Raw genomic sequence first — 27559 nt, 5'->3', positions numbered from 1 at the left:
TAAAATAAGTATCATCATGCTTTTTAAGGCTGCATTATTAATATAAGAACCAACTGGAAGGTAAAAAATATCAGACAGGGCAAAGACAACTGTGAAGTTGGGAAACATATCCAACATATATTCAACTCGGTAAACTGGATGCTGCACTCAGAATGTACAAAGTGTTATACTGATTATGAGGCATGGTTTGGTTGAAGTGAAAGAGTTCAATCACTATTCAAGTGGCTAATTACCAGGAGACAACTGAGTTTTCAGTGGGGATCAGGAAAGCAGAATATAACACAAAAACAATTCACTATTCCAAAGAGCGGTGTGTAGATGAATAGAAGGGGCACAAATTCATCATTAGGGGCATATGGGGCTAGATAGACAGTACACCTTCGGTTCAAATGTATAGGGCGCATTCCCACTGTCAAGTTCCAAGCATCGACCAATAATTAAGTCAAAAATACCAGGGTTATGTGACACACAATTGTTGCCACTGGATTCATAATCAAAAGCACTTTATGTTTGGTAATTTTACAACTGCTCATAAAATATTGTGCAGGCAACTTACAGCAAAATATAGAGCTTGGACAGTCAAAATACGCCTCATATTTCTGAACCAGAGGGAGTACCACAATTCTCATTATTAAGAAAGGATTGTGCAGGATTAATGAAATATCCCTCAAAAAGTCAACAGAGCATCCAGCCATCCACATATATGCAACATGGACGGATTTATCATATATGACCAAATAAACTATAATTAGATAATTCCGAATATCCAACTCATAAAGCACCAAATTTGCATAGAAAATTTGGAGCATCCAGCTCAAAAATATAAATGTCGGGGTATTCTCGCGACAGATGCCAGGGGGTGGCTTATCATGGATGGGGACAGGAGGACGTCGTCGGGCCCCGGAAGCGGGAGTGGGCGAGATCTCGAACGCACACGAGTCTTACCCTGGTTCGGGGCTCTTCGAGGAGATAACACCCCTAGTTCTGCTCTGCGGGGTCTCCGCCACGCCGCTCCGCCACCGAAGTGCTGCTGCAGCCCGCCGGTGCCTAGCCTCGCCGCCACCCAACCTCGTCGCGCCGCCACCAGGCAAGCTCAAGACATGGCGGGGGGCGAGTGGGATGGCTCGAACGTCCACGACGGGCACGTCGAGTTCCTCCGCGCGACGCGGCGGATACCCAACGAGGCCTGCCTGAAGACGCGCCTTCCGGCCGAGCGGGAGATCTCGCCGGCGCCGCAGGCCGGAGAGTATGTCGTCTTCCGCAGCCATTTCCTTCGGGGCTTCGGCTTGCCGGCGAGCAGCTTCTTCAAGAAGTTCCTCGACTTCTATCGGCTGCAGCCTCACCACCTCACGCCGAATACGGTGGTTCTCCTCTCCGCCTTCGTCACGCTCTGCGAAGGTTACCTCGGTGTCCTGCCCACACTCGAGCTGTGGGGCAGGTTCTTCTACCTCAAGCTCGGCACCGCGGCTAAGGGCGAGTCGGCCCAGTGCGGCGCTTGCGTCGCCGTGCGGCGCACCCCTTCCGGGACTCGGTTTCCGCCCATCGCTCTACACGAGTCGGCAAAGTTGTGGCAGAAGTCGTACTTCTATGTCCGCAACGTCCACCCAACTAACGACTACGTCAACCTGCCGGCCTTCGTGCCCGGGCCGCCTGCTGAGCTGCGGAACAACTGGGGCTAGCAACCCGGCAAGCCGCCGCCGACTGCCATCGTTAACGCCCTCGACCAACTCCAGGAGATGACGGAGTCGGAGGGGCTCCAGCCGGCGGACCTGCTGGCCGCCTTCGTGTACTGCCGGGTGTCGTCCCTCCAGCTCCAGCCGCATCCCATCTGCGATATGAGCGGCCGCCGGGACCCCTGCCGGATGTCGACGAAGGAGCTGCCGACTGTTGAGGTTGTTCGGCACGTGAACTACTTCTCCAACAGCCAGCTCAGCGAGGAGGACTGGAGCTTCGACAAGCTGCCGTACCACCGCGCACACCCTCCGCCTGCGGTGAGTGTCTGGCCTCCTTTCTTCGCTCACGCCGCTCTCTTCATCCGCCCTGAGCATCCGAATGCGGCGCAGCCCTTTGTTGGCCAGGCGAACGCCGCCAGACCGGCTCCTGGCCACCAGTGGATGGCAGACCGGGAGGTGAGCGACGTAGGCGACCCCAAGCTGGGGGCGGCTGCGTTGGAGGAGGACGACGCCGCCGGGGGAGGCGGCGGTGGTGCAGGCGGAGCTGCGGGAGGCGGCGTGGGAGGAGGTGACGACATCCGGGACTGGCCCGACGACGACGAGGACGGCGACGAACAACGCCGCCCAGAAGGCGCCGACAGGGCGGGTGCCGGCTCCTCAGCGGTGCGGCCAACAGGCGGGGCGCCGACCGGAGCACCCGGCACGTCTAAGCGCCGCGCCGACGTGGGGATGTTCGGCAGCCGGCCGACCAAGAAGGCCAAGTCCACCCAAAGGAGCCGCGAAGAGGCCGCGAAGGCGGCTGCCGTCCGGAGGACCCCGAAGCAGCGCCCGATGGTGTCCGCGCAAGTGTTTCGACTGCTCTTGTTTTGATTGTTTTGTCTTGGCTTTTTCCCTCTCTTGCGAGTTTCCTATTTGCGCTTGCTTCTTTCTCGCAGCTTCTTAGCTTCGCTTGCCTTGCCGCGCAGGGCTCCCCTTTCTGTGTCACGGGCCCCTTCTGCCTTGGTGATCGGGGCGTCAGGCGGCCCTGAGGATGCCCGCGGCGTGGACCCGGCTGCCGCCCTTCGGGAGGCGACGGAGAGGAACGCGCGGGAGGCGCGGGAGGAGAGGGACGCCGCGGCGCGACAGAAGGCCGAGGCGGCAAGCGTGGCACAGGCGGAGGCCGACGCAAAGGCCGCGGAGGACTTGGCCCGCATCGTGGTTCCAGAGGGCACTAATCCGCAGCAGCCGGAGCCGCCGATGGTGGAGGACCGGACGCCGACTGGAGGAGGCGAAGCCGGCCAGACGGCGCCGGGGCAGGGGGCGACCGACCCCATCGTCCCGTAGAACGCTCAGCGCGCGCCGGGTGCTGATGAGCGGGGTGATGGCCGGCCCGAAGGGCCGGAGGTGCCACCGGCCAGCACCGAGCTGGTGCCAAGCCAGGCCGTGACAACGCGCGCCTCCGCGAGCTCGCGCCGGGTGCCGGCGTTCTCCGCGCCGAGGACGGTGGGAATCGCGGCCATGAGTCCGCCGACGGGTGATACCGAGGCCACCAGCGCCGCTCCGCCTGGTTGGTCGCCAGGACCCGGCCCGGCCGCCCTGAACCTTGCGGTCCAAGACGTCCTGGACAAGTTCAACGCCCATGGCGCCACCCTTCTGCAGGCCAGGAGCAAGATGCTGGCGATGCAGACGTCCGTCCGGGTACGCTCTCTATCTTGCTTCTTATTTTTGTGATCTTCAGTGGGGGCGCGCCAGCGCACCCACTAGGTGTAGCCCCCGAGTTCCAAGCCGGCTGCTGAGCAGGCGGTTGGAACTTTAAGGCGTATTTCCGAATGCTGACGTGTCGTGCTTGCTGCAGGACTACCACAACATGCGTGCGGCTGCCTTCAACGCCCAGAGCAAGACACTCGCCACCCGGACCACCGAGCAGCAGAGCCATGGTACGTAGGCCGGCTTTCAGTGGGGGCGCGCAAGCGCACCCGCTGGGTGTAGCCCCCGAGATTCGGGCCGACTGCTGAGCAGTGAGGCCGGATCTTCCGGCGACTTCTTTTTGTCGATGTTGACGCTTCTTTCTTGCTTCGTGCAGAGGTTGCCGCCCATATGAGGACGCGCATGGGCGAGCTCGAGAGCAAGCTCCAGGCCAAGGAGCTAGAGCGCAGCTAGGCGGTCGCAAAGCGCGACCGTCTTGCGAAGGAGTTGGCGGACCAGGCGGCCCAGCACAAGGCGTTGGTCCGGCAGCTGAAGGACGGGGAGGCGCTCCTCAAGGCCGAGTTCGAGACCGAGCGCTCGGACTGGGCCGAGAGGGAGAAGCTGCTGTATGACGGCTACGGGGTGATCGAGGATATGGTCGAAGGTAAATCCTTTCTTCCTTTGTTGCTTGGTCGCCGGCTGCTACAGGAGGCCAACTTTTAAATCTTGGTCTTCTTTTGCACAGAGTATTTCCCCAGTCGCTCCGTTGCCGTCTGTCAGGCAATCGAAGCGCAGCGTGATCAGCGGAGGAGGACGGGCGCGGACATTCCGCAGAACCAGCCCCGGACTCTAGGCGAGCAGCTCATGGCCTACAAGATGCGCCTTGAGCCAGCGCACCGCCTGCTCCGCCGACTTCAGCGCGCCGGGTCGCAGGTCCTAGCGGGGCTTTGGCCGGATGAGCAGATTCCTCGGACTCCTAGTCGGACTGCCGACTGGCTGGAGGTGGCGGCCGAGCGGCTTGAGGCCTGGAAGGGTGCCGCAGCTCGGGCGGGCGCCAGGGCGACGCTGGAGTTCGTCAAGGCGTGGCACCCGGACGTAAGATTGGCTCAGCTGGCCGCCTTCCGCCAGGAGGCGGGACCAAAGCTGGAGGCGGCACGTGATGAGATCATCAAGCGCGCGGCGACCCTTGCCGACTACGCCGACGTCGGCGTCTTCACCCCGGAGCGGGCGGAAGACGACACTGAGGTGCCGCCATCCTGGTTCGGGCTGGACCCGAACGAGGGGGAGGACTCGGCGGAGGAGATCGCCTCCAGTGACGAGGACGAGGAAGGCGAGGACGTCGCACCAGACGGCGGAGCGACCAGCCGGACTCAGCCCGATCGGGCCTCAGCCAGCGAGCCGCGGGAGACCACGTCAGCCGCCGTCGACGCCGACCAAGCCGAGACCCAACAGCCGGACGCCCTACCAGCCGGCGCCTCAGCCACCGCCAACCTGTCCACGCCGCCAGCAGCGCCCTTGGCCTAGGCGGCCCTTTATCTCTTTTAAAATTTCTCTGTCTTGTACTCAAAAAACAAGTTAATCGTCCGCAGTTCCACCCACTGGGGGTGTATTTCGAAACTCTGTCTCAATGCTGGCCTTGGGCCTTTCGCTATGTAAATAATTTACTTCCACATGCTTGTGTCTTTGCCGGGTTCTGGCTTGGTTTTGCCTTTGCTTTTGTCGGCCTTTTCTTTTGCCGTCTTCCTTTGGCTGCCGCCTTGCCAGCTGGACAGCCGCGCTGCGGACTGTGGCCGGGTCAAGGACTTGGCCGTTTAGAATATGCAAGTTACTTCGGCCGTCTAGAGCGTAGCTAGTCAAGCGTCGTGCAGAAACGGGCCAAGGCCTTTGGCGAAGTTCGTGTCGTTGTCGGTGATGATGCTGTGCGGGATGCCGTACCGAACGGTGATATCCGCAATGAATGTGACGGCAGTCGGACCATTCAGCTTTTTGATTGGCCTCGCCTCAATCCACTTCGTGAACTTGTCCACGGCAACCAGCAAATGGGTCATGCCGCCACGTACTGTCTTGAATGGGCCCGCCATGTCCAACCCCCACACGGCAAACGGCCAAGTGAGGGGGATGGTCTTCAGTGCAGAAGCCGGCAGGTGCTGCTTGGAGCTGAAGCGCTGGCATCCCTTGCACTTGCGGACCAACTCCTTGGCGTCGTCCAAAGCAGTCAGCCAAAAGAAGCCATGGCGGAAAGCTTTGGCGACAAGGGCTTTGGAGGCAGCATGGTGGCCACATTCGCCTTGATGGATATCTCTTAGGATTGTTATGCCCTTCTCCGGCTCTACGCAGCGCTGGAAAACGCCAGTCACACTGCACCTGACAAGCTCTCTGTTGACTATATTGTATGCTGCCGCCCGGCGTTGCACCTGCCGGGCCAAGATCTCGTCGGCTGATAGCTCTCAGCTCATCAGAAAGCTGAGGATGGGCTGCGCCCAATATGGAGCTTCTACCACCGGCACCAGGGCGGTCGGGTGGGAAGGCGGCGGGTCGGAGCCGGCCGCTGCTTGCTGCATCGTTGAAGTCTCCGGGCCGACTGCTGTAGTCCCCGGGCCGGGTTCTGAAGTCCCCGGGCCGGGTTCGGGTGCTGCAGCCCTCGGGCCGCTTGTCGAAGTCCCCGGGCCGACTGCTGAAGTCCCCGAGCCGGTCCGACTGCTTCGGGGTCAACCGGCACGAAGATGGACTCTGATTCCGGCAAAGGCTTGATAGACGACTTGCGCAGGCACTCGAGGGAGACGCCGGCTGGTATGGCTTGCCGGGTGGAGCCAATCCGTGCCAGGTCGTCGGCTTGCTCTTTGTCGGCCCGTGGCACGTGAAGGAACTCGCACCCGTCGAAGTGCCCGCTGATCTGCTGGACGAGGAAGCGGTAGCCCACCATGTTGGCGTCCTTGGCGTCCCAGTCGCCGGAAGACTGTTGGACCACCAAGTCCGAGTCGCCATAGCACAGAATCCGGCAGATGTCGATCTCCTTGGCTAGCCGGAGCCCGTGGATGAGCGCCTCGTACTCGGCCACGTTGTTGGAGGCGGCAAAGTGGATCTGCAGCGTGTATTTGAGCTTGTCGCCTTTGGGAGAGTTGAGGACAATGCCGGCTCCCAAACCGGTGCGCATATTCGAGCCATCAAAGTGCATCCGCCAATGGGTAGAATCCGGCGCTGGCGGCAGGTACTGGGTCTCAGCCCAGTCGACTAGGAAGTCGGCCAGCGCTTGGGACTTGATGGCGGTGCAGGGCTGGTAGAGGATGGTGTGTGGGGCCAATTCAATGGCCCACTTGGCCACTCGACCCAAGGCATCTCTGTTGCCTATGATCTCGGCAAGGGGGGCGGTGCAGACGACCGTGATGGTGTGCTCCTGGAAGTATTGCTTCAGCTTCTTGGCGGCAAAGTACACGCCATAGCACATCTTCTGGTAGTGGGGGTAGTTCTGCTTGGAGGCGGCCTCTGGAATGGTTGGGCCCTGCCGTCTTCTGGGCGCTCGACCACGATCACGGTGCTGACCACCCGGCTGGTAGCGGCGATGTAGAGGAACATGGGCTCTTTAGCAGTCGGCGCGGCCAGAACAGGCGGCGTGGACAGCATCCGCCTGAGCTGGAGCCTGGTCGGTCCACTCGAAGCTTGTGGTCTTCTTCATCAACTGGTACAGTGGGAGGGCCTTCTCGCCCAGCCGACTGATGAACCGGCTGAGAGATGCCAAGCACCCGATGAACTTCTGGACGTCCCGCAGTCGGGTCGGCCTCTACATCCGCTCGATGGCCTTGATCTTCACAGGGTTGCACTCGATCCCGCACTTAGAGACAAGGAAACCAAGGAGCTGGCCGGCTGGTACTCCGAAGACACACTTCTCCGGGTTGAGCTTGATCTGAAAATGGCGCAGGTTGTCGAAGGTCTCCTTAAGGTCCTCCAAAAGGGTGTCGCGTTTCTCCGTCTTCACCACAATATCGTCCACATAGACGTGGGCGTTCCTGCCGAGTTGCTTGAGGAGGCACTTTTGCATGCAATGCTGAAAGGTGGCGCCGGCATTTCTTAAGCCGAACGTCATGGTCAGGTAGCAGAAGGCTCCGAATGGTGTGATGAAGGCGGTCTTCAGCTGATCGGCCGGGTCCAGCTTGATCTAGTGGTAGCCGGAGTAGGCGTCCAAGAAGGACATCAGCTCGGAGCCGGCCGTGGAGTCGATCACTTGATCTATTCGGGGCAAGGCAAAAGGGTCCTTGGGGCAGGCTTTGTTGAGGCTAGTGTAGTCGATACACATGCGCCACTTGTTCTTCAAAACGAGGACTGGGTTGGCAAGCCAGTCCGGGTAAAACACTTCCATGATGAAGTCAGCTGCCAGAAGCCGGGAGATTTCTTCACCAACGATCCTTCTCTTCTCTTCTGACAGGCGGCGAAGGGGTTGCTTGACCGGTTTTCCACCCGATCTCACATGTAGCTTGTGCTCGGCGAAATCCTTCGGAACACCCGGCATGTCTTTGGGAGACCATGCGAAGATGTCCCGATTCTCACGGAGGAAGACGACGAGCTCGCTTTCCTATTTGTTGTCGAGGTGAGACCCCACGACAGCAAATCTCTCCGGGTGCGCCGGGTCCAAGGCGATCTTCTTGGTTTCCTTGGCCGACTGGAAGGAGCCCTGGGCCTCCGCGTCCTTGGGGTCGGATGGTATGGCCGGCTGCTCGTTGGCCATGGCCACTGCCCGATCAAGGAGGCGCTTCTCTTCGGCGATGACGAGGGACTCGGCCAGCCGACTGCTGGCAGCAGCGCACGTGACCGACTTCTGGTAGTGGCCGGCAATGGTGATGATGCCATTGGGACCCGGCATCTTCATCTTCAGGTAAGCATAATGCGGCACCGCCATGAATTTGGCCAGTGCGGGCTGGCCCAAGAGCGCGTGGTAGGGGTTGTCCAAGTTAACCACCTCAAGCAAGATTGGCTCGCGGCGGAAGTGGGTCTTGTCGCCGAACAGGACGTCAATCTTGATCTTGCCGATTGGGGAGCAGGAAAGTCCGGGGACGATGCCATGGAAGACGGTCCGACTGGGCAAGAGCTGCTTCTCCTTGATGCCCAGCTTCTCCATGGTGTCGCGGTAGAGGATGTTGATGCTGCTACCGCCGTCTATCACGATCCGGAAGAAGCGGCAATCCCGCCTCTCTATTGAGAAGGTGGAGTCCAGCACCATTGCGTAGGCACCTGGCGAGGGCATCACGGCCGGGTGGTCATCACGGCTCCAGCTGATGGGCCTCTCGGACCAGTGCATGAATTGGGGGACCTCTGAGGCGACAGCATTCACCTCGCGATGGTGCTGGCGCCGGCTGTGCTTGTCGTGGGCTCCACTGGTGAAGACGACGTAGGTGGCGTTGGCGTCGGGGGACTCGTCTTGGAGCATGCCGACTGGGCGGGGCGCAGGCTGCTGAGGAGGCGGAGCCGCCGCGCCGGCTGGAGGAGGCGGCAGGGCCTCGCCCTTGGCGATCCGGGCGAGCCAGTTGCACTTCCGAGTGGTGTGGTTGGACGGCTTCGCGTCGCTGTGGAACTTGCATGGAGCATCGAGGGCTTGCTCGAAGGAGAAGGCGGGCAGCCAAGCACCCTTGCCGCCCTTCTAACGCTTGGGGCCGGGTTGCCCTTTTGGCTGCTGGTCTTCGACGGTTGCCACTTGCCGGCTGTTGGAAGCCGGCTGCTGGACCTTGCCGGTTGGAGTCACCAGCCGGAGCTTGAGAGGCCGGCTGGATCACCTTTCCGGACGCGTCAACCCGGATCTCCGACTTCATGGAGGAGTCGGCCGTGGCGTATTTGTCCGCCACGACCAGGAGCTCGTCCAATGTAGCCGGCTCATCGCACAGGAGCTTGTGCTTGAGCAGAGTGCCCTCTACACCCGGCAGTGAAGTACTCGATGGCCTGCACCTCGTGCACCCCTTCGCAGGAGTTGCGCAGCTCGGCCCAGCCCGTCAGGTAGTCACGGGTGGACTCGGTCGACCCCTAAACGCACATGGAGAGCTGGCGAGGCTTGGGAGGCCGCTTGTAGATGCAGGTGAAGTTGTGGATGAAGACATCAGCGAAGTCCAGCCATTGACGCTGTAGGGCTTGAAGCTGTTCAGTCATGTTCGGGCCGTGCCCTGGAGCATGAGCAGAACGTACTTCACGGCAACGCGCTTGTTGCCGTTTGCTATGCTGACCGCCATCGAGTAGTCGGTCAGCCAGTCCTCCGGCTTCACGGAGCCGTTGTATTTGGGAGTGTCTCGAGGAAGCGAGAACCCTTTGGGGAAGGGCTCGTCGCGGATGCGGGGGCCGAAGCAGGCCGGGCCGATCGTGTCTTCCTCTTCTACGGCCAGGGACCGAGCGAGCCAGCTTCGGGTTCCGCGGATCGCAGTCGCCGCCTGTTGGGGACCGGGAGGTCGCTCCATGCTCACAGCGGGGGGATGGGTTTCGGCTTGCTTGCCGGCTGCCATCGTGCGGCGGCACACATCTTGCTGCATGGTCGCAGCGTTGAGCTCTTGGAGGCGCGCCATCTGGCTACACCGCTCGTCGCCCTCTAGGTGATCCAATTCTTCTGCCGCCACCTGGGCGGCACGCAGGTTCTCCACTGGGGTAGCGTAGACGGGGCGTCCGGCTCCCAGCATGGTGGCAATGGCCGCGCCGCATCTCCGAATCGCGCCGGCTCGGCTGGGCTCGCCAGCAGCCGGCATGCCACCCTCGATGCGGTCGATCTCGCGCTGGCAGGCCTCGGCGCGGCGCCTCATGGCCGCCATCTTGTTGGCGCTGTCAAGGAGCGTCACACGGAACGCCTCCAGTGTCGCTCCATCGGCGTTGGCAGCAACGGGGGTGGCCAGGCCCTGCATGGCCGCTCGCAGCGGGTCCTAGGCGACCCCAACAGAGTCCCCGCTACGGCCAGTGACCAGCACCTCCGCGATGATGCCGGCTTCGGCGTTGCTGGCGATAGGAGGGAGCGGGTCGTCAATGACCACCACGTCGACGGGGAACCCGTTGGTGGAGGCCGCATCGGAGTCGATGAGCATCTCAACGGGCTCGATGAAGGGGTCAACGGAGCCAACGGACTCCGCGTCGGAGGCGGGCTCGTCGGAGATGCCGAGCATGTCGAAGAGGTCGACGAAGCAGCTCGCGGGGCAGGCCGCTCCCGCACCGGGTGCGGGCTCGTCAGGGAGGCTGACCTTGCCGAGGAGGTCAGCGAGGCAGCTAGCGGGGCAGGTGCTCCCGCGTCAGGTGATGCGTTGGTGCATGCGCCAACGAGCGCATCGGGCTGGCTGATCAGGCCGGCCGCGACGTGCTCGCCGAAGAGGAAGAGGGTTCCCGTCCAGAACATGTCTCCGGCCGACGCTGCGCCTAGCCCCATGGTGGGCGCCAACTGTCGGGGTATTCTCGCGACAGATGCTAGGGGGTGGCTTATCATGGATGGGGACAGGAGGACGTCATCGGGCCCTGAAAGCGGGAGTGGGCGAGATCTCGAACGCACACGAGTCTTACCCAGGTTCGGGGCTCTTCGAGGAGATAACACCCCTAGTCCTGCTCTGCGGGGTCTCCGCATGATGATTATGATCAGATGGACTACAAGCTTGCTCCTTGAGTTGTATGCTAGAGGAAGAAGGGCAGGGCTAGCTCTCTTGCTTCTCCTAGCCATGTGTGTGTATGGTGTGGGTGCTGAACCCTTTGCATGGGTGGGCCTGGGGGTTTTGTCGGCGTTCTCGGAACGGGGGTCCCCAGACTTGCCTGGCTGCGGCCCACGGCGTGGCTCCAGCTGCGGCCTGGTACGGCCCATCTTCACCAGCAAACACTCAAGACCCTCGCGAGGGGCCAAGCCTCGCGAGGCGGACGAAACAAGACCTCAGGGACGGCCTCACTGGCTGGCTCGAGAGGAGTGGAGAGATCAAGGCGAGGGGCACCTCGTGAGGTTTCCGTGACGTGAGCCGTGACGACCAAGGCCAGGCGGGCGCCAGCGGGCGCAGAGTATCCATTGCCTCTTTGGTTCTAAAGGGGCAAGCGCAGACGAGGAGTCCCGAGGCATCAGGCAAAGGTTTCCATATCGGTGCAACGAGACCAAGACCAGCACGACAGGACGGAGGTCATTGCGGAGCCCATGACGACGTCACCACCAGAGCCTTTGGCAGGCGAAGACCACCTTTTGTCAGGATAGCTTGTACTAGCTATCCCCCTTCAAATTGGTCGTTGTGGGATCCCTTCCCGCCTAATATTTGGGGAGAGGACCCGGGCCTCTATAAATAGGACTAGCCACCACCTCAGCAAGGGACGGATCATTCAGATCATCCTCTACCACACAAGCTCACCGAGCTCAAGAACACCTCTCCTCAGGAGGTTGTTCTTCCCTTGTACTTGTTCATCCTCAGCCTACAAGGCAATCCACCACACCACACTGGAGTAGGGTATTACACCACATCGGTGGCCCGAACCAGTATAAACTCTTGTGTCCCCTGTTCTTCGAGTTTGACGTGCTGAGCTTTGAGATCGCGGTGAGTGAGCAAGCTAGGGGGAGGGAGAGAACTTCGTGCGCACCCCAGTGTTCGAACCTTAGGGGTTTTGCCGGAACCGAAATCCGACATTTGGCGCGCCAGGTAGGGTTGTGCCGAAGCCTCCCTTCCATCGGCAGACCCGTCAACATCCCGCGGTGCCGATGTCCGGCGACCTGAGAGCCAACGCCGACCACTGGGCAGCTTGGCCAGGCCGGCGGCATCGTCCACCCAAGAAGACCTCAACTCCGCGCTCCAAGCGGCATGCGCGCCGCGGGGCGCGGGCGGCGCGGTCTGACGCCTTCCACCCTTACCACGCGGCGCGCGCGGGCCGCCGCAAGGGCCTCGAGCTACACCGCGGCGACGGCACCGCACACCCAACGGGAGCAAGCAAACATGAGGGCCGCACTCATAGTGGCGCGGGAGCTGCTGCGGTGCCGACTAGCAGAGAGCGGTCGCAATGCGTTGCTGGAGCGCGTCGCTGATCTGTTGGACGCCGCGACCAGGGGTACGCCGCCTTTCTGCTCCCTTCCTATGCCTCAAGTTGTGGCCAGATCTCATGGTGGGTCTCGCCGCGCCCGCGTGCTCCCAGGCGCACCAGGAGGGTTCATCGGCAGCGATGCGGCCGTTGGAGCCGGGCACCCAGCCACACCTGTGCCTCCCCCGATGGGCGCAGTCGCAATCGTCGCCCCCTACGGCCCCAGCGGGATGCCTCACCGACCCCGCCGGCGACAACAGCTGCAGGGTACCGCTAATCTCTCAGGAGCAGGCTTACGCTAACCATGGATCACAAGTGGATCAGGTCACAGCGGTGGACGACGGCCCCAGCACGGCAGCCTCCTTTCCACCAGGGGAAGCGCACTGGGGGTTGCGTGCGAGGAGCCAGGAGCAAGGCCCCTCCCCGCGTCGCACGGAGCAAGGCGTCGCCCGGAGGTAGGTCCTCTGTCGGGGAGGCACTGGCGAGCCTTCCCCCCGGCAGAGGGCCCGTGGTCGCCGAGGGCGCCGCTAGCGTCCCCTTTGCCCCTTGGCATCGTCCTGGTTTCCGAACGCCCCAACGATGGTCGAGGGCGGCGCAAGGCGGGGCCCTCGTCTGGCGATATGAAGCAAGGCTCACGCCTGTGAAGGTCTCCGCTCGTGACACTCACGTAATAATGAGTGGGGCTGTACACGCCCCGGAGTCTCCGGAGTGCCGCCCTCGGGCCTCGGGGGCTCCCGCCCACGTCCTAGTGGAAGCACCATGCTCCGCGCTGGCCGTCGACACTGTCCCCCAATGACTATGCTCACAGCCAGTGAAAGCACTTAGCTCCGCACTGGTGGGAAGACAAGAAGACTAGCTAGGTGCCGGACGCGGCCATTTGCTTTTGACCTCTTCTGTAGCTCAAATTTGCAGCCTTTGATTTTGAATATGAAGTTGTATTTCCATTGGCAATCATGGGGGCATCCTTTCTTGTTCGTGTTGATTTCGTGAGTTTCTGGATTCGTGCTTTGTTTCGAGATTTGCGCTATCTCCCCCCTTCCGAAAACCTCGCAAGCGGGGGCTGGCAGCGGCATACACGCGCTATGCGCGCACCTCGCCATCACTGGCGTTCGCTTCTCGCGAGGCCCTCTCGGGTGGACTAGCGAACCCCTCAGGAAACCAAAACCTCGCGAGCTCGCAAGGGGCTCCCCTCAGAAGAAATGCACATCCGCAGCTGCCAAATCAGTTCGAATCCCGACTGGACCAAAGTAAGTTACGACAGCAAGCCCGCAAGGGGCTCGCAAGCACACAAGAGCGCGTTCTAAGCCTAGCCTAAGGAGTAAAATTGTAGTCTGTTTACATGAGGGGCTCCCCCTCCTCAAAATGCTCTTACATTGTGAGGGGTCGTGCCCAAGCTTTTGCGTGCAGGTTCAAAATAAAGGTGCGCGGGCTCAGTCGGACATATCGCTCGCCGCGTCTCCCGAGTCGCTCCCGGACAGGCTGCTGGCGCTATCTTCACCGTCATCAACCACGCGGCCCTCATCCGCCACGACCACCACCGCGTCGTCATCAGAAGCAAAGGCCCTAACCAGAGCATCCACATTGTCGTCCACCCAGCACGCTAGGTTGTCCTGGATGACCTCAGGCACTGGGGCAATGGCAGCGTCAAAGTCAAAGTCGGGATTGGTGTTCAGGAGATGGCTGAAGACGCGGGAGAATGCGCGCCCAAGGAGGCCACAAGCTCGCGAGCCCTCTCGGCCCGGTTCTCCAAGCGCGTCACGATGTCGGTGAAGAAGCGAAGATGGCTGGCATAGTCCTCGGCGTGGGGATGAGGGGCGTGCTCATCACAGATGGTACCTAGCGCCTGGTTGGCCCTCGTCCTGAGGTCCCGAAGCATGGGAACATGCTCGCGCAGTAGCGTCTGCCGGCAAAGCGCCTCTTCCCTGCTCTGCTGCGCGAAGGACTCGGCGCTGGTAACCCGCTGCTGAAGCGGGAGCAGCTCAGCACGGGCGGAGGCCAGCTCGGCTTGCACGGAGATCAGGGCTGCTGCTGCGGCCTTCTCGCGCTGCTCCGCCTCAGCCAACCCTGACCTGAGGGCGGCAGTCCTACCCTCAGATTCGGCCTCCACGAGCTTCAGCTTCAGATTGTACCTGTTAGCAAGATCAGCACGAGCCTCAGCCACTCTGCGGTCAACTTCCTCCTGGGTCCTGGCTTTTCGCGCGCTGGCAGCATCTTCCGCTTCGGCGACCTGACGCTCCCTCGTCTCCAACCGCTCAAGCTCGAGGCTGCGCTCCGTAGCCTCCAGCATCAGCGCTTCCTCGCGCCTCAAGATCTCCTCCTCATCAGATGCGCCCCCTTCATCGACGCCAAGGCAGCCCTGCACGTCTCCACTTGTTGCTCCAGGGAGGCATTCATGGCCAGGAGCTCCTGGCTGCGCTTCTCGGCGGCCTCGCGACGAAGGTCAGCCTACCTGGCCTCCTCCAAGGCCCGGGCACTGGCCTTGTGCGAGGTTGCAAGGGAGGCCTCGGCCTTCGCGTGGACGTTCTCGCGCTGGAGGCGCTCGAGGTTGATGGCCACCTTCAGTTGATGCCATTCGTCCATCAGCCAGAGACCCTCAGCTTCAAGGCGGGCGTCGACATCCACGAGTTCTTCCCCAAGCCGGCTCAGCGCACCCATCCCCTCCCGGAAGAGCTCGTGGCGGACAGCACCCCGCTTGCGCGCGAGCTCAAACGCATGACCAGGCCCGTCCCTCGTGCCGGAAGTCGTTGAAGATGTCCGAGGGGGCTCGCCTCCTCCCAGCAGGGGGCTGGGGGCTGGTGCCCTGCCGGGCGCCCCTCGGGCCCTGGCGAGAGCCCCGAGGAGGAGCGGCTCGTCACCTGAAGGAGAGGCCAGGGCGGAGGCCACCCAGCCACGGTCGACAACCAAAGGAGGAGCCCTTGGCACGCCTGCCGCACCTCAAGCAAGGCCACGAAGGAGAGATGGCAAGAACGTGGGCTCGAGGCACCAGGCTGGCGCGCTTGCCTCTCCGGCCGACCTCGCGCCATGCGCGGCAGGCTGGCTTGAGGCGCTCAAGGCCAACAGGGGACTTGAGGCAGGAGGAGGTTGCTTCTCGCGAGATTTCGCCGCCTCAACAGGAAGGGAAGCGGCACTCGAGAAACTACAAAGATAAGGTACTCACTCGTCTACGGCGTTGTATTTTCTTTGTTTCAATGGCCGGAAGGCATCACCGCTACAGCTTGGAGACCCTTTCCTCTTTCGGAGCGCGTCGAAGTTCAGCCGAAGACGGCCGAAGCCCAGGGTACGGTCACCAGCCCCGGGCCCAGCTGGGGAAGCTCCTGAGGAGGTGACCTTAGGGGTGCCATACCGCGTGGAGACCTCGGCCTCCGTCTCGCGGCTACCCGCCGAGGCCTCGGGGGCTGTGGCCACGGGAGCATCAGGCTGCCACGCCCGTTCGGCCGCTTCATCAGGACGACTCTCCACGGAGACATGGGTTGGCCCACCGAGAGCCCCGAGCGGCGTCGATCCTTCGGCAGCCGCGTCGCCATGGGCCGGCGATGGTTGCCCCCTTGTGCCCACTTCCGGGGATGTCGCCGCGTCGGTGTCGGGTAAGGGAGCCACGGAGACCGGGTTCTCGCGAGGCCCTTCAAGACCGGACGGGCGTAGTCCCCATTCATCGAAAGGAGGCATCTGCCTCGCGAAATCCACCTTGTTCAAGCAGAAGTACAAGAGGCAACCTTCCTCCGGCATGTCGGCTGGCGACGGGTCGCCCGCCAGTATCTCGAGCACAGTTTGTTGCGCCTCAAGAGGAAGCCCGGACTCGTGAAGCCTCATGCGGTCCTTGCTGCCGGACAAAGTTCACATTGGTCGAGAATGGCGCTGGAGCGGGGCAACACGGCGCCGAATGAACTCCTTCATCACCATGGGCGCAGTCACGCCAAGATCCTTCAGCCTCTTCAACCGGAGCCAGACGTAGGCAAGACGCGAGTCGGCGAGCCTCTCGTGGCCCCAGCCAGAACTAGGAACGGCGGGTGCCGACGGGAGCGAGAGCAGAGGGCTGAGCACGCCGACATCCACGAATACCCACAGCTGCCGGAACTTGCTCGTAGACGACGGGAGCTCGGAATCAATCCCTGAGCTGGCCGTCGCGGCCACGGCCTGGAAGCTCAGACACCCCGAGCACTACCGAGGATCGGCCAGGTGCAGCGAGAAGAAATGGCGAAGCAAGGCTACGGAGGGAGCAATGCCCACCATGGCCTCGCAGACAAAGGCGAAGACAGCAAGGAGGACGATGGATTGGGGATCTAAGTGCAGCATATGGATCCGATAATGGGAAAGCACGGCGTTGAAGGAGGAGAAAGGGGGAATCAAGCCGGCCCATAGGGCGACAAGGAGAATGTGGACCTCAGTGGCTGCCCTGTCAATAGAGGCGCGAGATGCAGGCCAGGCCACCGTCTTCCCCCATTCGTTGAAGTCGGCGGCGAGAGCTGGGCGGACCTTGCCCATGGCTTCCTGGTTGAGCACCACCGACCGCCCGACAGCCGGCTCGAAGGCCGGGGTGGTTCAGCTGAGGACTGGAGCTTCTTCTTCCCCTTCTTCGGTCGGCTCGGCGCCATGGCGACGGAGAGGACAGAGCTCAGGTCAGATTGGAAGAAGGGGTTGTTGTTTCGAGGAGGCGGAAGAGTTGGGGGAGCGCGTCATCAGCGACAAAGGAATAACTATGTTGGTCGCGGTGGCCGCCTAGTCAGGCGGATATCAAGGTTGCGTGGGGAAGCGGAGAAGCCCACATCCCGTCAGTCGCTACGCGTCAATCAAGGCCGCAGGCGGTTGGGGCCCGAGGTGCTCCGCACTTGCCCTTTGGCTTCGCCTCGAAGCCAAGTCCGAGCGCGCCTTGGGCCCGGGGGCTACTGTCGGCGTTCTGGGAACGGGGGTCCCCAGACTTGCCTGCTTGCGGCCTACGGCCCACAGCGTGGCTCCAGCAGCAGCCTGGTACGGCCCATCTTCACCAGCAAACACTCAAGACCCTCGCGAGGCGAACGAAACAAGACCTCCTCAAGGGCGGCCTCACTAGGCTGGCTCGCGAAGAGCGGAGAGATCAAGGCGAGGGGCACCTCGTGAGGTTCCCGTGACGTGAGCCGTGACAACCAAGGCCAAGCGGGCGCCAGACGGGCGCCAGCGGGCGTAGAGTACCCATTGCCTCTTTGGTGCTAAAGGGGCAAGCTCAGGCGAGGAGTCCCGAGGCATCAGGCAAAGGTTTCCATATCGGTGCAACGAGACCAAGACCAGCAGGACGACAGGATGGAGGTCATCGCGGAGCCCACGACGGCGTCACCACCAGATCCTTTGGCAGGCGAAGACCACCTTTTGTCAGGATAGCTTGTACTAGTTGTCCCCCTTCAAATTGGCCATTGTGGGATCCCTTCCCGCCTAATATTTGGGGAGAGGAGCCGGGCCTCTATAAATAGGACTAGCCACCACCTTAGCAAGGGACGGATCATTCAGATCATCCTCTACCACACAAGCTCACCGAGCTCAAGAACACCTCTCCTAAGGAGGCTGTTCTTCCCTTGTACTTGTTCATCCTCAACCTACAAGGCAATCCACCACACCACACTGGAGTAGGGTATTACACCACATCGGTGGTCCGAACCAGTATAAACTCTTGTGTCCCCTGTTCTTCGAGTTCGGCATGCTGAGCTTTGAGATCGCGGTGAGTGAGCGAGCTAGGGGAAGGGAGAGATCTTCGTGCGCACCCCAGTGTTCAAACCTTAGGGGTTTTGCCAGAACCCGAAATCCGACAGGTTTATATAGGCCTACCCCCAGGGGTACAATGGTAACACGACTGGGTGTAAGACCCGATCGTCAGTATCCAAGGGCGCCGGGTTCTCCGCCGGCTGCTGGGGCCCGCCGCCTGGTGGGTCCCGCCGGCTGCCGAGAATCCGGCCGACAGGTTGGGCCCGCCGCCTACGGGCCGCCTTGATTGCCTTTTGCTGTAGCCTCGCCCTTGATGACGGAGGCCTTGTCGGGAGACGCATGGCTACAGTCCCACCGCCTGACGTGCGCTCACTGTAGCCATGCCCCGTCTCGTCGGAGTAATGGCGCGTGGACTCCGAGAGGAGGGGAGGACCGGATGGTAGAGGCCAGCCCGCCCCTGAGGCCACCTTCTCGGGGGGCGCCGTTTCTGGTTACTCACGGACAGGTAGGGCCCGCCGCCTGCAGGCCGTACCGACCGTCCATCGTGGGAGCATGGCCCTAGCTGACGAGGGCTACGTCACGAGCCGCATGGCTACAGTGCCGCGTCGGGCAGGCGAGTATCCGCTTGGTCCGCCCGCACTGTAGGCACGCTCCTCCGAGATTAGGGGGGAGCAGGTGGCCCTGTAGCCACGCCCCGTCTTATCGTAATGAATGGGTGCAGACTCCGAGGGGAGGAGGGGCCGTCTGCTAGGAGTCGGCCTCCCCCTGCGCCGCCTTCTGAGAGTGCGTCGTCTTCTAGGAGCCGGCCGCTTGGGCCTAGCCGGCCCAAGGAGCCGGCCATGCGCCTGGGAGGTACGAGGGGCTTTGCTAGCCCCGATGTCTTGAAATGCTATGGAGTGCTGATGAGGCTACCCGTGGTCAATCCCTCCGACAATAAATAAGAAATACAGAAGTAATGAGTATATCATTGATAAGTGCAACCAAAATGCCAGTCATATCACTTACCCAAGCAATCTGGTATCCAGAGGCCGAACATCTACATGGATGGAAACATATTACACTATGGATTAATGAATTAGGAAGAAAAATTAATTTGGAATACAATACGGAAGCCAACATTAAGTGAGAATTAACGCTCATCTCCACCAATTTTTCTAAGTTTCAAGCAGGGCAAGGATCTCAGATTATACCAGCATAAACTCATGTACATCGGTAGAAGGCAATTTCTGTAACTAATAGGCCTTCTCTTTTCAGGTATACTGTATGTTTTCCTCCACAATAAATCAGGATTCAAACTATGGCGCCAGAGAGCCCCATCACTAAATTTTCTTCCTGCATCTGAATCTAATCAAACGAGCAAAAATATACTGCCGAGACTCAATGGTAAATCGTATGCCTATACCTTCGCTGCATATTCGATATTTCTATGGAGTACTAAAACTAAACATCTTGATAAGTACCACTTCTCTTTCGATCTCTGTCACAAACAAAAACAACTTCGTCATATGATTCGCAAAAAAAAAAAATCCTTCCACCATCAGTAATAATTACCTAAAGCAATCTCACATTTGGGTGCAATCATGGATGATTTTTAAACCCCTCACAGATTGCTAAAATATGTACAAGGGATACCCCACCCCCCGGGCCACACCACCACCCACTAGAGCAGAGATCTGTACCATAGTTCCATATTCAAACTCCGTTTGCATAACACACAACTAATATGAGTTGATGATGTTAAGTAATCACAGTGTGCACTGACGCACAGTGCATCAGGTTATGCGCAGCCTCGTTACTCATCATAAAATGGCGCATGTACCTAGGTCAAGTGTGTCGATCTTATTCTGAACACATAAATTTTCTGGATCATTTTATTTCTGTATATCTCATTTTGAACAGGCTAAATAATTTTTCAAATGTGTTTGGTTACTTGGTTACTCATGGTTCTGAGTGGAACATGATATATCTAGTGGCATAACCAACTAGCTCATGTTTGCGATTGGCTTTTATATATTGCTATCCAAGGTTGTTCAGACCAGCCAATAGCAATAGCAAATAGCTGGTATCTGTCATCATTGCATGAGAAAAATGTCTAGCATGTCTGTTGTACAATTAATGTACCGTGTATCATGTCAGCTATCACGGCTTTAGTTAGTTAGCAATAACTACAGAAGGGTGTACTTTGCCATTCCTTCCTGTAAAACCACCAGAGATTGCCCTCATAGCACATATGCGAATCTCAGGATTGAACAGATGGTGGATGAAGATAGCCCACCATGGATAGCACATATTATCCTTGACGCCAACAGTTTGTGTATTATTATAGATATGCCTAATATGGATGAATTGCATATTTCAAGCCATACCACCCTTCTTTTAAATAGTTCATGTAATCAATGTCTATCTTAACATACAGCTTCAATAGTATACTTCAGGTGAAACAACTATGCATTGCATGGTAACATCATTCTACACAAGTAAAAAACAATTGTAACACAAGATTCCACCAAAACATGACCATAAAAGAAATAGCAGGTGCCGTAAATTTGTTGGAGAAATATGGCTGACATGAAGTCATGAAGATATGGAACATATCAGTGTACACAAATAATTGTACATACAAAAGCAAAGATTTACTTTGACATGAAAGATAGAGCTTACACTTCAAATGTTCGGGTATCTGCATCAGACTGTATACTAGAAGACTTGGTAGCCAATGAAGAGGTGCTTGTGGTATCACAAATATTGATTGCTGATGCTAAAACAGTATCACCACGTGATACTGAATCACTGTTCACATTATTATCAGAGAGAAGAAACTTTGGTTGGTCAACTGGCTCGCCGTATCTGTCATCACTCCTGTTAACATCAAAAGCAGGGCAGCCGATTGGTTTTGTATCACTGTTGTAGCTGATTAGTTTGGAGACATCATTACAGCTAGGTTTCCGAGAAGATGATAACCGATCATGTACAGCTATGGTCTGTGTCACATCAAGGGCAGGCTCCTTCAGTTTCATGGAAACAACTACATTTTTATTCTGTAAAATTGATCCTGAGGTGCGTGTTTGGCCTGTTGAGCTATGCATTAATTGCATGCCTGATGATCCAAGGCTTTCAATTATTCCAGATCTGTTAGGGCTTGTGACTACTGTGTCTGCCGATTTACTAGAATGGCTGTTTTCTGCAGACACACAACCATTTAGAATCAACTGCTTTGATCCTCTCTCTTCAGGAAGACTACTAATAGTTTCCGCAACATTAGCAGACATAGCTTCTAAAGCACGATGGAGGCGTTTTGATGGTGGCAAAGCAGCTTCCACATCCAATGTTAAACCCCTTGGTTGGTATTCTTTATTCTTCCAGACAGAGTGACCATCCCCTAGCAGGACAGGCATGTCTAATATGAATGACTGATCAGCTGAAGAAGCATTGCTAATATGCATAACAGAGTGGTCAGCGGGTGCAGCAAGCCCTGATCTATTATTAGGAACATCAATCTGGCCAACTGTCTTTGGTGAAGCCACTGACTGAGGCCTTCCCATTCGAACCCTTGCTCTTTTGACCAACGGCAAGTGTTCATCTCCGTCTGACTTATTAAATTCATTCTTTGAATTTGGAGAATCTGTGAGTCTTCCACTCAACTCAACCTCGAATTCCGCGTCCTTATTGGGTGTCATACAATCTGTAGCATGAGGAACCCAATTTCCATTTGGCTTCCTTTTTCTCTTGAAAATTATTGTTGACTTCATGGGAAAACTTGATGCACCATTTGATTTTAATTCTAGCGCTGAAGCTCCATTTTGAGATGCTTCGCTGTCACAGGTATTATCTACCTTAGCAGTAGAAGACAAATTTTTATTGCAGTCACTAGCCCCAGGAGTTCCAGGTTGATTGAAGGTGCCTACACTTGAATGCACACAAACCTCATCCAGCATAGAAAGGGCGCCTGAGTTCGCTTTGTCATGATCTGGGTATTTAAGAACAGTCAAATCTTCCTTATTGTCATCAGAAACCAAATCAACAGAAGCCAAACTGGTTTCACCCAAAAGCTTACAAGAACCCTGAACTTTTCTGTTTACAACACTCAATGAACTTCTCGAGATCCGCAAAGCTGGAGCCCTGCTCCGTGCGTAGCAGTTCTGAGGGTATGCATCCCTTAGCTTTTTTTTCGAAAATGAACTAGCAGACAAAGGGATATTCCTCATCTCGTCAAGCATGGATATGTTTTCAGTAGGCCCATCAGGAGCAGAATTTACAACGCATCGGTCACTCCCGACTAAAGTGACAGAAGGCGCATCAGCAGTGACCAAGTCGCGATCTCTTGCAGTGACTGAATGGTCTTCTAATTTTTTATCACTAGACATGTTAGAGCTCTTAGCTAGATCTTTAGTATCCAATCTGCTATTACTATCACCAAGATTTTCTTCACCTGGTTTCACTTCATCGGCAGTAAGATCAAGCTTGTTACTATCTTCCTTCAAAGAATCGTAAACATCAATTATCTCATCAACTGCTCTTACAAAATCAGCCCCTTTGCCATGTCGCTTAGCAAGTAAAGACCTCCTTTTCTCCTAAGTGAACGCCTCCAGTTCTGCATAGTTGCAGAAAGCACTACAGTAGAAAGAACGAGAGGTCAGACATGAAAAGAGAAAACAGGTGTCATGTCTTAGTTATGGTAATTCAGTTCCCTAACACATGTTCTCTGCACACCTTGCCCTGCTGGGTCAAAACTCAATACAAAAGGACCCCCTCATAACTGTTACATGTGACAAACAGTATTGTCCTATATAGTGAGCTTTAAGTAAAAGACTTGGTATGTTACTGAAGCTGCCTTCTACTGCATTTCCCATTTTTGTAATTATGCTGCAATTAAACCCATTAAGGGGGAAAGACTGGGCAAGCGGTGGGTTATGCCACATGGCACTCGCTGGTTAGCTGAGGTGAGGAAAAAAATTAGGATGGAGATGAGGGTTTTTTTATAATGATTTTTTTTAGATGGAGGTGAGGAAAGGTTTGCTTTTTTCCAACGTTCTTCCCCATGTCCGGTCTGCCACTGCATTTGAGGTCTTTGCTCATGGGTCGGGGCGAAATCACCGCGTGGCGACAGCCTGCGCTGTCAACGGCGACACCCGAGGGTGCCATCACCTCCTTGGAGGCGCTGGCATGACCCTGACCGGATGTGACACCCCAAGACCGACACTCCAGTTCCCTTCCATTTTATTTTGTCACTGTGTGTTTCATTTGTTTGTTGCATTCATCATCGCATCGCATTGTATCGGCACTCGTGCCGTCATTCTTTTCAAACTTGCATACGCCCGTGGTTGTCGGGTTCTCCCCGTCCTCTTCGTTATCCGTTCTTAGTCTAACCACAATCGCACGCGCCCGCGTCATCTCCAAAATATTATTTTATAAGTGGGATAAAAATGTTCTCGGAATGGGATGAAAGTTGACGTGCGGTCTTGTTATATTGTAGGTAGACCGCCTGCCAAATTTCGTCGCATTCGGAGTCCATTTGATACCCCAACGGAAAACTATAGCCGGTTTATTCGTCGGACGTTTTCAGCATCCGAAAGCCGTGCCGGGCAGCCATCCTCCCTCCCTTCTCAGCCCACACCCCCCCTACACAGCCCATTAGCCCAGCCTACCCCATCTTGCGACCGGAGTCGTTCGATCGCGATCCGATGCCCGAAAACACCCCCAAAACTCCCTCAAACCCTAACCCCAGCTATAAAAGGAAACCCCAGCCTCCATTTTAGGAAACCCTACCCCTAGCCTCCTTCCTCGGATCTGGCGCCGCCAGCCCACCGTCGCCACTTGTCGCTCAGCTGTTGGCCAAGCCGCCACCCAGCCGCCGCCCTCCACCACTCCCGTCGCGCCACATCACCCTACCTCGCTCCCCACTTCGCCGCAGCCCGCAAAGCCCATCGATGGCCTGCCCCGGGCCGAACCGGGCCTAAATCCGCCGCGGTCTCCGATCTGGATCGGGAGAGCACCGTGCTCCTCCTGTCCGACCACGCCTCCCGAAGCCCTCGCCGGACCCCGCCGGAGCCGCACGCCGGCGACCCCTGGACCGCCGCCCTCTTCTCCCCGTCTCTCCCTTCCTCCCCGTGCTTCTCTCTCGCACACACGGTGCCCTCTCCTCTGTACCAGGATGCCATGGATGGCCGCCCCAAGCTCCGTCGGCAACAGCGTCGCCCCAAGCTCCGTCCGTCCCCGCCCTTGCCTGTATCCGGCCGCCCGCCCGGATCTGCCCATTCCCGGTCTCCCCGACGCCTGCCGGAGTCCCATGCCTCCCCACCGTCGCCATTGACTTCCGTCGCTGCCGTTCTGTACGAGGGATGGAGGTCCCCCCGACCTGGACCGCTCCGTCCCATCCCGTCCCGGATCAGCCTCGCCCGCGAACCAAACAGATCCGCTGGATCCGCCTGTCCCGCGAGGTCTATTTTCACTAAGTCCCAGTTTTTAACATCATATATGCATTTTGAACTTGCTGCAACTTTATGCATGTTTGTCCGATGGAGATGGTTTATATATGAAAGTTGATCTACTCTCTGTACTCTACATGATGGTGGCATTTGCATGCATACCAGAGTGCATCTACATGTCATAATCTTCGTTGCAAAAGTGCATCCTGGTGTTAATTGCTGCTAACTACAGAAAACTGTTAAAACTTTCAAACTTGCCATGATGTTTGCCACTCATCCATTGCTCATATGCATATGATTCCTTTGTGTGATTTGCTCTGTTATGTGTACTTTGATGCCATGCCCTTGGTTGACATGTTAAGTTGTTGTAGCATGTCTCTTTCTTGCTCTCACCTTGCCATCATGATAAAACTGTCAATCTGTTAACTGCATGTTCCATTTTGCAAAGATCATAGTAATTAATCTATGCATCATATGAATTTGTGCCAATGGAGTAAGTTGGAGATTGCCATGTCTTCTGTATGCTCATGTCAATTTCATAAATAGTATAATTGCTATGCTTGTTGTTATGTGCATCCCAAGTAGGCATCATGCTGTTTTGGGCAGATTGTTATTTAAACTTGCCTTGTGTGTATGTGTGAACCGTTGCTCCGTTTTGATCATGTCCTATATGAAACTTTCTTAGATTTGCATGTAGTTTCATAATGTCATGTTGCATCCATGTTTTGCAGTGTTTTGATTGTGTTTTGCTTGCATTTGCATCAATGTCATGTTGAACTTGTTTAGCTCATATCTTCTAGACCGTAGCTCCGAATTAAATGATCTACATATGTAACTTAACTAGAACAACGTGTAAATCATCATGGTGCACTTTAACTTGTTGTTTAACAACTTTAACATTGTGTTTAATTCAGATCTGTTCCAAATTCGAAATTTGCATATGGCGAACTTCCGGAATTGTTATGTGTTGTTTCCGGCCTCATTTAAACTTGCTTTGATGTGGGGTTCTTTCATGCATCATCACTTGCCATGAGTAACAACATTAAACCGGACATGCATCATACTTGGTTGTGCATCATGCCATGTTTATGCTTGGTCGTTTACCGTGTTGTCTGCTTCTTCCCGGTTGTGCTTCTTCTCGATAGTTCCCGGTTACGTTGCGATTGTGAGGATGCGTTCGACTACGTTGGTTCGTCTTCTTCATGGACTCGATCTTCTTCCAATCGGGATTTCAGGCAAGATGACCATTACCTTGGATAAAACTACTATCTTTGCTTGCTAGTTGTCTCAATGCTATCGCTATGTCGCGCTACCTACCACTTGTTAGTCAAGCCTCCCAAATTGCCATAAAACAGCCTCTAACCTTCCATCATTCCAGCAAACCGTTGTTTGGCTATGTTACCACTTTGCTCGGCCCCTCTTATAGCGTTGCTAGTTGCAGGTTGTTCCATGTTGGGACATGGATATCATGGGATATCACAATATCTCTTATTTAATTAATGCATCTACATACTTGGTAAAGGGTGGAAGGCTCGGCCTTTTGCCTGGTGTTTTGTTCCACTCTTGCCGCCCTAGTTTCCGTCATACCAGTGTTATGTTCCTTGATTTGCGTTCCTAACACGGTCGGGGTTTATAGGCCCCCCTTGACAGTTCGCTTTGAATAAAACTCTTCCAGCAAGGCCCAACATTGGTTTTAATTTTTGCCCAACATAATAAACATGATAATAAATTTGACGCATAGGGAGTTAGCGCTACCCGAGGTTCGTTATTCAACATAATACAGGTAGGCCAGTGCCGATGGTGTTGGTCCAAAATAGTCGTGTGCGGCTTCCCCCGAGGAAACTCGAGTCTCAGTTGTTGTACACTTAGCTCATCCGCCGTGTCCTGAGAACGAGATACGCGGCTCCTATCGAGATTTGTCGACACGTCGGGAGATCCTGCTGGACTTGTTTTACCATGGTCGAAATGTCTTGTGCACCGGTATTCCGAGCTTGATCGGGTTGTCCCAAGATGGAGGTTTTTCCTCCGCGGATCATGGGTTTATGATGGACTAAGTTGGGACACCCCTGCAACCTCACCACTTATCCATTCCATACCCATTAAGCTTTGCTAGTCTTGATACCCATGATAATGGGATTGCTGAGTCCTCATGGCTCACAGATTACTACAACAACAGTTGCAGGTACAGGTAATGCGATGATTTGACGTGAGAGTGATGCTTGCTTGCTTTTGGAGTTCCCCTTCTGCTTCTTCTTCGTCGATCTTGGGATAGATTCCGGGTCGGCGGCCTGGGCTAGCAGGGTGGATGTCGTTTGTGTTTTTTGTTTGTTTTCATCCGTAGTCGGATATTGCTCTTCTGTATGATGTTTGATGTATTCATGTTGCAATTGTATGCCTTGGTATGTATCCCCATCTATTATGTACATGGTACGATGTAATGATATCCACCTTGCAAAGCGTCTTCAATATGCGCTTCTATCCTTGGTGGGACCTTCGAGTTCCTCTAGGATAGGATCGCATATTGGGCATGACACCAGACCTCCTCCTCGAGCACCGGGAGAAATCCTAGGTCCGGCCACCTCTGGACCGGGCAGCGGCGGCGTCTCAACGTTGTTCCCCTCTTGGAGGCGCTGCTTTGGCTGCAAGTGGAGTACTTGATGCGGCAGATGATGGCCGGTGATGCATCGCTCTGGCGTAGACTGCTACACAGGGAGCAGGTCGCAACATATGCCACTGCCAGCGCTCCCCCAACGAATGCTACGCCAGTCCCTGTCGGACTCTGCCTTTCACCCGCCGACCCTCTAGGCACATGGGTGTGAGGTACGTTGGCCTGGGCAGTCCTGGAGCTGCAATCAATGCGGTGATGCTGCCCCGTTGCTCCGAGTCTCGGCGCCTCGCCATTTTTGGCTGGAGGCAGGGCTGGTCGAGGCCTAATGTTGTTGCGTGTCTGTAGTTGAGGGCACCTCTCCCTCCTTTCTGGAGGTTGTACCCCCGATATCTTCCTGTTCAATATAATGAAACGCAAATTCTTTTGCGTTTTCTCGAAAAAAATTGAACATGTTGGTAGTGTGACTTTCTCAGACACGAGACCAACAGAGAGGGTAGTGCTAGAAACTAATGGTACTTTTCTCAATGCTCAAT

At 56.7% G+C, this 27559-nt stretch overlaps 1 protein-coding gene across 10 annotated transcripts in view; it reads right to left on the bottom strand.

Annotated features, from left to right (window-relative positions):
* The window catches only part of LOC123097440 (protein HUA2-LIKE 2), a 45237-nt gene that overhangs the window by 10763 nt on the left and 6915 nt on the right, over positions 1-27559 (bottom strand). For 8 of the 10 annotated variants that reach the window (XR_006447194.1, XM_044519173.1, XM_044519179.1 and 5 more), the window contains exon 1: positions 20655-20852. The gene's annotated coding sequence lies outside the window, so the exon portion shown is untranslated. Of the gene's footprint in view, positions 1-556; positions 11356-20654; positions 22605-27559 lie in introns of those variants that run through there. The other 2 variants (XR_006447193.1, XR_006447195.1) reach the window with 2 other exon arrangements.

Source organism: Triticum aestivum, chromosome 4D, assembly GCF_018294505.1.
Source record: "Triticum aestivum cultivar Chinese Spring chromosome 4D, IWGSC CS RefSeq v2.1, whole genome shotgun sequence".
NCBI lineage: Eukaryota > Viridiplantae > Streptophyta > Magnoliopsida > Poales > Poaceae > Triticum > Triticum aestivum.
The sequence above is the reverse complement of the archived record's forward strand: the minus strand, read 5'-3'. Positions and strand labels throughout refer to the sequence as shown.